Here is an 11513-nt window from a genome sequence, read left to right as displayed (position 1 = left end):
GTGGTGTTTCTGACTATTCCTTTCTCTCCCTCTCCAGTGTCTACTCTATATTATAATGCAAGGAAAACCAGGATTAAAACAAACAAACAAACAAAAACAGCCAAGCATCTTAACCTGATTCCCACTCCCCCCGCCCATTCCAACCATGACTCAATCCCTGTATCTCAGAGCCCTGCAGTTCCAAGGCTGTGCATATATCATCCTTTATCTCTGTCCCCTCTAGCCCTTTTGAACATGCCCAATTGTTCTCCCATCTGCCCCGTTTCTCTACTTCCCTCTCCCTCCTTGTATATTGCCCCCCTCCTTAGCACCCAAGCTCTCCTGTGACCAAATCCACCCTGCGCTCCACCCTCCCCCCTTCCCCCAACCCATCACCCACTTCCCAACAACCAACCTTTAGTATAATTTCCCCTTTAGTATAATTTCTTTTTCTTAGTCTTTTACAGTAGTGGTCCTATGCAGTATTTCTCTTTTTGTGACTGACTAATTTCACTCAACATAATGTCCTCAAGATTCATCCATGTTATGCGGTGGTTTACTGCTTCCTTGTTATTCTTCAGTGTAGCATAATATTCCATTGTGTGTATGTACCACAGTTTGTTTCTCCATTCTTCAGTTGATGGGCACTTTGGTTGTCTCCATCTTTTTGCTATTGTAAATAGTGCTGCTCCATTTCATTTTTGACAATTTCCAATTTTCCCAGATTCATACTTCGTACATTCCATGTTCCGATTTTCAGTGGATATTTACAGCTGTTTTTCTTCATTTTGAGTTGTGCCCCATCAGCAAATGAAGGTTCTGTGGGCTTTTCTCCCATGAGCTTAACTCCATTCACGTCATCATGGTCAACTCTACTTTGAGGAGGCATCTCTTCCCCAGTCGCATTTGGAGTGCCTTCCAACCTGAGGGGCTTATTTTCCGGCACTATATCTGACAGTGTTTCTCTGCTGTTCATAAGGTTTTCAGTGACTAACGATTTGGAAGTAGTTTGTCACTTTTTCTTCCTAGTCTATCTTTGTCTGGAAGCTCATCTGAAACCTGTCCACCATGGGTGACCCTATTGGTTATTTAAAATACCTGTGGCATAGCCCTCAGAATCACAGCAACTCAAGCCACCACAGCACGACAGACATACGAGTGGTGGCCGTTTGGTTTTATGTCAAAACTGTCACTTTAAATTTCGATATCAATCCTGATACATTCCGCAGGAGAAAGATGAGGTTTTCTGCTCCTGTAAAGATTTACAGCCTTAGAAACCCTGTACAGGGTAGCTATGAGTTGGAACCTACTCCATGGCACATAACAACAACAATCAAGATGTTCTATTCCAAGATGGCGGCTCCAGGAATATCTGAGCGTCTTGAATTAGAAAACAACGGATTTCTTGATTCTCCTACAAATTTCCCTCGCTGTAAGCCCTCCAATCCTCCAAATATTCCTTTATATGTGTTTCAGAGTTCCAGCACCATCCCCTGAGCCTGCTTGGCCTGGTATTCCATGTTATTATTGATGGAGCTCCTCACTGCACATCTACCTGATCCGCCATCTTGATTGTATTCTACTTTTGATAAAGCTTGTTAATTTGACTCTCACCCTTTCTGCTTTTCAGCTCTGCCTCCTCAGTTCGTTTCAAAGTTCACCTTCATTCTAGTCACTGCTGCTACACCACAGGCACACTAGCAAAATGTGCTGCCTTTTAAAAAGCGCTTTCCTGTAAGCCCTACCCAACATGTGCTCCTCACCCACCACTGATCCAGCACAAAGGGGGCCTGGACGAAGGAGTCTCTGCTGACCATTCAGAGGGGCTGCCCTGAGGCTCCACACAGATGGCAATCGTTAGGGACTTAACTGATAGCATTAGAGTGTTTTGCAAAAATTATTTTTGGCTTAAAATACAGAAGGGGAACATCAGGGGAAGAGGGAAGGGTTGTGTCAATGATACTTTGACATACAGAAACTCCCCGTTGAAAACTATAAAAGCCCATTTTGGAGAGTCTTCAAGTAGCCATACTGAATGTTCTATGGAAGAGCCAAAAATGGGATGGGGAGAGGGGTTCAAAAGCAACGTTAGAGGTGGACAGCAATAAAGCCACCCTGAGGCCACTCTGGACACTGTGACTACAATAAACAGCCTCGAGCTCTGGTAGCGTAGTGGTTATGAATCAGGCTGCTAATCTTATGGTCAGCAGTTTGAAACCACCAGCTGTTCCACAGGAGAAAGATGAGGCTTTCTACTCCTGTAAAGATTTACAGCCTTGGAAACCCTATGCAGGGTCACTATGAGTCGGAACAGACTCCACGGCATATCATAACAACAGCAATCATTGCTCTGGAGTCCTGGTGTGGTGCTGTGGGATAAAGTGCTGGACCACAAAGTCAGTTTGAACTGCAAGGTCAGTGGTTCAAATTTCACCAGCCACTCCTCAGAAACCCTATACAGGGTTGCTATGAGTTGAAATCGACTCGATGACACTTAACAACAACAATCGTTGCTCTGTGGCGCTGTAACGCAGAGTTCATGTGTCTGCCTGTTAAACAAAAGGTTGGAGACCACAGATGCTTTGGAAGAAAGGTCTGGTGGTATCTGAAAAATCAACCATCAAAAAGTCAGTGGAAAAGAGAAAGAAACCGCTGGGGGAGTGCAGTTCTCCTCAGACACACATGATGGAAAAACTCATCGTGCTCCAAACTAGAGGCCAATGAGCTCCAAAAGCCTGTCCTGGGCTATGTTCCGTCTGTCTGTCCTCTGGCAGCACCGGGGCACAAAAAGTGTTACCAGAGCCACTCTGAAGGAGATGCCAACAGCAGGCGTGTTGTAACAAAGGGGGGACTTTTATTGTGCCAGTATGTGGCTCAGAGGATTCCTATCCAGAGGCTGAGCCCTGTCTTCCCTGTTTGAGAGTATTTTATAGGAAATAGGGCTGCATATGTGAGTCCGTTTGGGATTGGTTAGCCGTGGTCATTGGCAGGTTCAAACACGAGGCAGGGAAGAGTGTGTGAGCATTCAAGTGAACGGTTACACGAAGGGAAGCAGCTAAACATTAACTGTGGGAGGTGGGTCAGTAACAGGAGATTCGCTTGGGCAGTTGCTGTCGCCTGAGGCTGGGATGGTCTGTTGCTTACTTCCTGGAATGTGAACTCTGCTCCAGGAATGAGGTGTGGGCTTGGGGGACATGGAGGCCAGGGCCTATTTCCACAGGCCTGCCTGCCTCAAGAGAATTCTAGAAGACACATTTTACGAGGCTTTGTTTGACATCCTAAGTGGGAAGGCAGGCCCCAGGATGTACCTGCTTAGCAAGATCTAACCCTCTGCAAAGGGCTAATTCTCCCTAAGGAATCTTGGTTGCCCGGAGGCAAAACACAAACCTGACCAAAATGGTGAGGACGGTGAGAAATGCTGTCCATCCTGACAAATGCACAAGTAGTCCCATCTGTATTCATTCTAGTAGGTAAGGTTTTCTTTATTCGATTTTGCAAAATTGGGTGCCCAGCCCAGTACACATGGGCAGATGTGCCACATGACCTGCCACAAACGATTTTTATTCTTTGCTCTAAAAAGCCCCTCCTCCAGTCCCAGTTCCCCCTACACAGTTCTATGGTGGTGGTTATGTGCCGTGGACTTGGTTCTGACTCATAGCGACCCTGTACAGGGTTTCCGAGGCTGTAAATCTTTACGGGAGCAGAAAACCTCATCTTTCTCCCGCAGAACAGCTGATAGTTTTGAACTGCTGTTCCTGAGGTTCACATCCCAATTCCTAACCACTACGCTAATATTTTCCCTCCCCCCAGAGAAGCCAAAACGTCTTGTCCATGGTCTTAATGACTGTATTCTTATTTAAATGTCCTAGTCCTAGAACAGCTTGTTTACATATCCTGGATGTAAATTAACAATCTGTCTGCCTGGTCTAGCAATCTCATGAATTCCTGAAGAAGGACCACGCCCACAAGATTTATTTCTCACAAGACTGTTTGCACTTGGTTGTAGAGTCTGGTCCATGGAGGACTGTGAAATAAATCACAGATGCATCTTAATAAACACAAAGACGAACAGGAACTAGAAACTGAAGAATCTTCCTGTAAGGGAGGGGCAGCAGCTGATGTGTGAAACTCTATGTCAGTTACACAAACGTATGTAGGTTGCACCTGACTGTGCTGGCTCCCTCTGTCCTATTCACTTCTCCTTGTGGGTCAGGGTAAAAGTACTACAGAGAGGAAATTACTGCTCAGTGTCTCTAGCCCTGTCTTGTCATCTGATCAGTCTGGCCCTCGCAGAAAACTTCAGGGCATGAGCAGATCACCGACACACAGACAACAACAACCCAGGAGACAGCAATGTCCTGCAGATGTGCCCCTTCTGGGCCATCCACTCTCCCAGGAGCCAGAGGCTGCTTAGGCAGGACACGGAGTCCTGCTGGGGAGCGCTGCTTGCTGTGATGTGCTTCTCCTTCCAGGCTCCCCGGGGCCCTAGAACCCAGGTTCAATGGGAATCACTTGTGGGGCACCAGGTCCTTCTGGTCCAGCTTTGACTCCAGACAGTGTCCAGTACTGTTGAGTGTGCACTTACCCTGGGTGCCAAGAACACAGCTGACAGCTCCTTCCACTGCTGAGAATAAAGTGTGTGCGCGCACAGGCATGTGAGTGACTGCAGGTGTGTGCAAGTGTTGTGTAAGGATGTGTGTGGATGTTGTGTCAATGAGTGTGCACAAGTATGTATGTGTATGACGGCATGGATGTGTGTGCATGCATATGTGTATGAGTGTGCATGTTACTGTGGTTGTTAAGTGCCATCGAGGTGGTTCTGACCCATGGCGACCCTGTATAGGTTTTCGAGGAGCAGCTGGTGAGTTTGAACCACTGACCCTTGTGGTTCAAACCAACTTTGCAGTCCAGCGCATGAACGCACAGCGCCACACCAGGACTGCACATGAATATTATGTTGGTGGTGATGCCATCAAGTTGTTCCTACTCACAACAGAACCAAACACTGCCCAGTCCTGGCCCAACCTCACACTCATTGCTGCCGTTCGCTCATGGCTCTGTGTGGGTGTGCACATTCATACTGTACAGTAATGTGCATGACTGTGTAAGTGTGTCTGCACAAGTTCATGAGTATGTACATGAATATTTGTATGTGTGTGAATGCAAGAATTTGTGTGCACATTGATGTGAAAATGTGTGCGCATGGATTTGTGTGAGTATGTATGTGTGTAAACGAGTGTGCATGAACACATGAGTATGTAAATATATGTGGATATGTGTGTGTAAAATATGTGCACAAATACGTGTATAAGTGTGTATGTAAATGCATGTGTGTGTGTGTAAATTGTGTGCATGAATGTTTGAGCGCCTGTGTAATGTGCACGTGTGCCCATGAATGTGTGTGAATGTGTTGATGCACACACTCACGCACACGTGTCAATGTGTGCCTGTGTAGGAACTGAAGCGGTACTGATGGGGAAGGACAGGAACAGGACACTGAAACGTACCCGGTGTCTCAGAGCTTTGCTCAATCTGCTCTCAGAGCTTCCTGCCAGAGCCCTTCCAGTGTAGAACCCACCCAGACAGGGTGCTCCCAGGGGACCCCACCTCAAGGGAGCCGCTTGTCAGGAAGAGATAGAGGCCTCCTCTCTTTCTTCTCACTCGCCTCTGGGAAGAGCCTATGGGGGGCTGAGCCTAAGGGGAGGGGGGGAGCCCAGTCAGCTGCCCATCTCCTTCTCCCTACAGGTCCTGCTGATATCCTGAGCTGGGACTCAGCCCTGCTCACCTAATTGAGTACCCGGCAGGGTGATGGGGGGGCGGGGGGGACAGACTGGAAGAAGAGGTGAGGAGGCATCCAGAACACGGACTCCACGCCCCTCCCCTCTAGGTTGGGGTCAGGCCATCAGAGCATAAATGGTTTCCACCACTGAGTTTCCAGGTCAGACTTAGGATCTGAGCAGCTGTGGACTTCCTGTGAGTGGGGGCAAGTGGAGGGGGCTGGTCACACAGACCATGCCTAACCCTAGAAAGCTCTGGGGTGTCAGACATGGCAAAGTCGCACCCTTTAGGACCTGCCCCCTGGAGACCCTGGAGATCTGTAGGAGGAGAAGGCAGAAGTCCTCTCTCAGCTCAGAGTCAGACAGTGCAGTGCAATCTTTCCATTTTCCTTTTTTAAAAGTTTTTATTGTGAATGGAGTCACAGTTTACATGGGAGAGCATCCATTTTACACTCATCATCTCATTGCAGTGATTACGATCTACTGGCAGTGAGAAGACAGGCTCCCAAGCTGAGCCTCTGTCTGTTCCTGCATCATTATTCAACAGTATTTGCTTCTGTCTTGTTTTTTTTTTGGGGGGGGCAGTCTCTAATTTTGGGGTAGCAGGTAGCATGAGAGGAAGTTGTAGTCCCACCTTGCCCCACCTGACCTCTGGGAAGACAGGGACCCCAGGGGAGCAAGGGGAGCTGAAAAGGCCAAGGCTGTCCCCAGGATGTGAACCCACCCTCCCTTGTTTCTGGATCACAGATCCTGCAAGTCTCAGGTCTCCTTCTGTGAGGACCCTTCCACTGGGGTCCCTCCTGAGGGAGGTGTTGCTGCAGGCAGCGCGGGGTGAGCTGGGGGGAGTGACAAAACTGAGGGTGACCATGGGGAGGTGTGGAGGGGCATACCAGGTATGAGCTGAGAAAGAGCCTCTAGGTGGGAGAAGGAAGGAGACTCTGTATCCTAAGGGGGACCCTCTTCTGAGCCCTGAGGGCCAAAGCGTCCAGTGAAGGGCCATGAGACCCCATCCCCAGGTCGGACTGTGAAGAGAGCCTGAGAAATGCTTACACCGGGCCTGCCTTACTTGTTCACCGGTACACTAAGTGGTGAATCCCTGGTGGGGCCAGGTCCCCAGGCATACAGGTGCCTCATTGTCCCTGTTGCCTCCAGGTTACCTGGAGGGGGCTTTACTAGGGGAAGCATCAGGAGCTTCCAGGGAGGGAGCAAGACAGCTGTTCTGGTGAAGATCTGAGGGGTCCTGGGGCCTCTGCCCAGATGCCCTCCCCTCTTGTCCAGTTAAGTGTCACCTTTATTGGCAAGGGCTGTGGAAAGCCTGGTGACCAGGTTTTTGAGGATGTCAAAGAGGCTGTTCCAGGCTCTGTGTCCCCTACACACCAGAGCACACTGTGCAATTCCAGGTAGAATACGTGGATGCCATGCATTGTGACAGGGGTCCTTAGGTCACCGTGGCCCTGGCTGGGCGCAGCCTCTGGACGCTGGCAGTAAGATTCCTGTTCAGCCTGGGCCCTGTCCTAACCCTGCCCCACTGGGTCTCCGGTCCTTGACCCCCAGGGTTTTCCCCAGCAGGGTGAGGGAGGAGGCAGTGGACCCAGCTCTCCTGGGACCATGGGGGTATAAGTGGCAGCCTGCTTTCATGGTTTCTGCTCACAGCTGCCCCATTCCTCGTTCCTCCTCGTCTCAAGTACTTACTCCAATTCTTTCAGGGGCTGGATGGATGGCACTGTCCTCCCAGAAGGCTCCACCTGGCCAGACAGTCCCCACCAAGACAGCCCCAGCCCCAGGGACCTCTGCAGAGCCCCTGGGTGCTGTCCGTCCCTCATTTCTGGATTTCTGGTCTCTTGGATCTCTAATTGTAAGTCTGAAGATGCACAGATCACGATGCCCCCTAAGTCCTGAAACGTGGCCCCTTCTCATCTGCACAATGGTAGCATGGTCCCTCCTCCTCGGCCACTCTTCCCCAGGGCTCTCAGGGGAGTCCACTGACCTTCAGACCGGTCACTGACATGAGGAACAGTTATGGCATATCACCGCTGTTGTCAGTGCCGGGGCTTGTGGGTTTGACCTTGGGCCTTGCGGTCAGCAGTCCAGTGGTTATTGTAGTGTGCCACTAGGAAGGGATAATACTGCCACCAACTGAGTAATATCTGCCAAGCAGCAGGTGGTGATGCAGCCGGAGACTGGTCTGGCCACTGTGACTGCTGTGTGGTCATGTCCGGCCCTGACCCTGCTGCCATCAGAATAAGCCAAGTGCTCAGTGTGTAAAGAGAAGGTTGTCCCATGTTAGAGGTGAGGGAGCCATGCATGGTTAGGACCAGCTCAGGAGAGCAGAGGGGAGGAGCTTATGGGATAAGGGGGTGCTTCCACTGCCCCTGTGGCAGGGTGCACTCCCCCCTTCTCCCTTCCCACCAGCTGGACTCCCTCTAGCCACATCTTTGTGGAGCAGGGTCTCCTTGCTGTCCACTCCCAGCCAGAGAATCAGAACTAGGGGTCTCTCCTGACACTTTTTACTCCAGGACAGTCCAGCCCCTTCATTTCTGTTGGCTACCTCCTGGCTGGTCACTCTCAGGAAGGGCACTGTGTCCGGACACTGGGAGGAAGAGCCCTCCCCTGGGAACCTTGGCCCAAGGCTGAGAAAGTCTCTGGCCCTCTATTTCCAGATTCCTGGATTTGAGGTGGACAGGGCAGACTCTCTGAATTCCTGTTGATTTCAGTTTGAGTATTTCCTTCCACTCACAACCTCTTTTATTACAAATTCAATGTAAAAATGAGTGCATCCGCCCTTACAAGCTGAAACTTGGCTGAGGGGTGGGGTGGGGTGCGGTTCTCAGGCCTTTACCCACTTGTTCTCCCAGACCCCAGGGCGTTCACCCAGTTCACTGTGATCCCCCTGTTCATTGAGGCTGAGAGTGGGGCCCTGGGAAAGACTGCAAAGGGACAGCTGTACATGGAGCCCCCCTGGTCCCTGTTAGGGACATGCCCACCAACTCAGTTCTGGATCTGACACCCAGTTCCACTTGGCTCCTCCCTGCCCCCCACTCTGCTCTCTGAGCAGGGGGGATGGGAATGGGGAGGGGGAGCACAGTATGTCTACGCCGCCCAGGGAGACGGGACAGGGGATGACTACTGGTAGGTGAGGGGCAGAGAGGAAATGTCAGGAGATGGATCTTCTAGGTACACCAGGGGACCTGCAGAGGGGGCTGGCGAGACCCCTCTCTCTTCCCTGCTGGCCCACGGCTGAGAGGAAACGTCCCTGGGTAGCACTGGATCCGAGTTCCGCTGGAGGGTTGGGTGAACCCCCTAATGCTGGGAGGAGGCAGCCCCTCCCATCCCATCTCTACCAGCCCAGGGATCAGCCCTATTGTGGGGGGGGGGGGGGCACTCCTAGAGCCTGGACCCTTCTTGGTTGTTTTGGCACCAAGGAACTAACTGTCCAAGGGCTCTTCATTCCCTGGACCAGCCCCACCTTCTTTCCTGCCAGGGTCCTCTTGTGCTTCCGGTGGCCCAGGAGGACAAGTGGGTCCCTTCATACCTGAGGGAAACTGAAAAGACCTGAAGGAAGGGTTGGGAGTCAAGAATGGACAGGCCAGGTCAACATGGAGCCCACCCTATGTCCTGCCCCATCACTGTGCCCTGCCCCCACATTTCCCACCCCCACCCACACTGCCCACACCCAGTCCCATCTATCCTCAGGCCTTAGTGCTAGGAAGGGGGTCAGCCTCATGGGCTGCACCCTGGATGCCCCGTGGCCAGGCTGGTGGCCTGCTCCATCCCGACAGGAGGCCCTGGTAGACAGAGGATTGGACCACAGACGGATCTGCGGAGCCGCCTTTCACTCCTGTGCAAGCAGCTGGGGTCTCAGGAACCTGGGTGCTGGCTAAGGCTCAGGGACAGGACTAGTCTGCAAGAAGACAGGGACCCCAGGTGGCTAGACTTGTGGATGAACCCCTTGCAACCCCCCATGTTTCTTGGGTTTGAAGCTTCCTCTCCAGAGTTTCCCAGAAAGGGAGTGGACATGGCTTGGTGCAGTGGGGAGGGGGCAGCCAGAAGGGCAGGAAATCCAGTCAGCGTTCCCTCCCATACTCAAACAGCCTGTGAGGGATCCAATATCCTGTGTGCCCCCATTAGAACCTCTGTGCTCCAACATGAAGGGGTGATGCCCAGGGCAGCCAGGCCCTCCAGTCCAGTTCCTCAGGGCCATTGCCTGGTCAGCCATGGCATGGGGGAGCCCCATGATCCCCCAAAGCCTCAATTCCCTCCGAGAATGAGCAGGTCTGTGAGCAGACAGGGGAGAATTCAGCAGACCTGGTCGGATTGGGGCTCTTGGCAGCAGGGGGCCGAGTCTTGGACCCAGGCAGCACCTCTGACTGCCCTCTCTACCCCCACTCACTGCCCGCCTCCAGACCTGGCTTCCTCCTGGGGGTGCATTCCCATCACTCCCAGGGTCCTGAGCAGGAGGAGGAACGAGGGGAGACAGGCTCCAAGAAACCCTTAGGCCAGGCCCCGGCTCCCTGAGCCTCAGTTTCCCCTGCGGTGGGGCAATGCGGGGCGCTGGAGCCCCTGGAGGGGGCACACTTGCTATGCCTCCGTCAGGACATGGGTTCCCGGACTCTCCAGGGACGGCCAGTCCAGGGAGGTGGGGGGATAGCAGGAGGCTCCGCCCACTCGCCCGCCCCACCCCACCCCGCCCCTTCGGGTGACTGCCCCCAGACTTCAGGAAATGGAAACTCTCCTCCCCTAAGGCAAGACCAGGCTCCCCCAGCCTCCCTACTTCCCCTGGGGCAGCTAGAAAGTAGGCAGGACCACTCAGCCCTAACAGGAATTTGCCCCTCCCCCAGTGGAAACTTTCCCAAGAGGGCCCCAGGCCTATTGCCAAGGCTGTCTGTTCCCTTATAGCAGCTTTATAGGGTACCAGGTGAGAATCAACTTGGGGCAGTGGTTTTGTGGTGGAGAGACTGCCTAGTCCAATGGCTGCTCACACCCCAAGGCTCCAGGATTCTTCAGGTCATGTTCAATCCCTGATCTTGGCCTCCCCTCCCCGCCAGGTCATCTGTGGAGCTTCCTCTCTCCACCCATTCACAATCCGCTGATGAATCTACAATCTGTTGTGCATGAACAGTGTCAGGTGCCCAGCAGGCCAGCTGGGTTTCCAGCGTCTTCTCTCACATGGGTCTGACCCACTCAAGTGAGCCAGGAAGTCTTACAATCCACTGGGCTTCAGCCACACTGCCCCTTGCCTGCCCACCAAACAGGGATCTTCTCAGGGTCTCCTGCCCCTCCCACAGACCCATCTCCAGGCTATCTGTGGCACGTGTCCATCCCTGAGGGCTCAAGGACAGTGACTTACACACCCCACTCCCCTGGTCATATGTATTGGCTACGTCCTTTGGGGTAACAAAGACAACCCGAGTGTAGCCATGTGTGTAGCCCTCCATGCCCCACCTCGCCCACTCTGGTCTCAAGCCCGAGGGCAACTGCTGTCCCACACCTCTGGGTCATGCCCAGTGCAGCTTGGACGGGGAGCTGATTCAAGGACTGGAAAAATCAGCTGCCCAGAAGGCAGTGTGGCAGACTGAGAGGCGTTCCTACTGGGTCCACAGAAAGGTTTACAAATAGGGCATCGTGTCCAGGAGCCAGGATCCGGCTGCCTGGGTCGTCTGCCTTCTGCTCCTCCCACCACAGCTTCCTTCTGTCCAGCCCATTCCTCCCTCTGAGGGGTGTCTCAGCAGAGCCCTGCCTTTCCTGCAGTGGGATTGT

The 11513-nt window shown here is 52.5% G+C and overlaps 1 protein-coding gene across 1 annotated transcript in view; it reads right to left on the bottom strand.

The window, feature by feature from the left end:
- The window catches only part of LOC102819784, a 41782-nt gene that overhangs the window by 28596 nt on the left and 1673 nt on the right, over positions 1–11513 (bottom strand). The window lies entirely within an intron of this gene.

The sequence above is a fragment of the Chrysochloris asiatica genome, unplaced genomic scaffold (assembly GCF_000296735.1).
Source record: "Chrysochloris asiatica unplaced genomic scaffold, ChrAsi1.0 scaffold00001, whole genome shotgun sequence".
NCBI classification, from domain to species: Eukaryota; Metazoa; Chordata; class Mammalia; order Afrosoricida; family Chrysochloridae; genus Chrysochloris; species Chrysochloris asiatica.
This window is presented reverse-complemented; position numbering and strand designations above follow the sequence as displayed.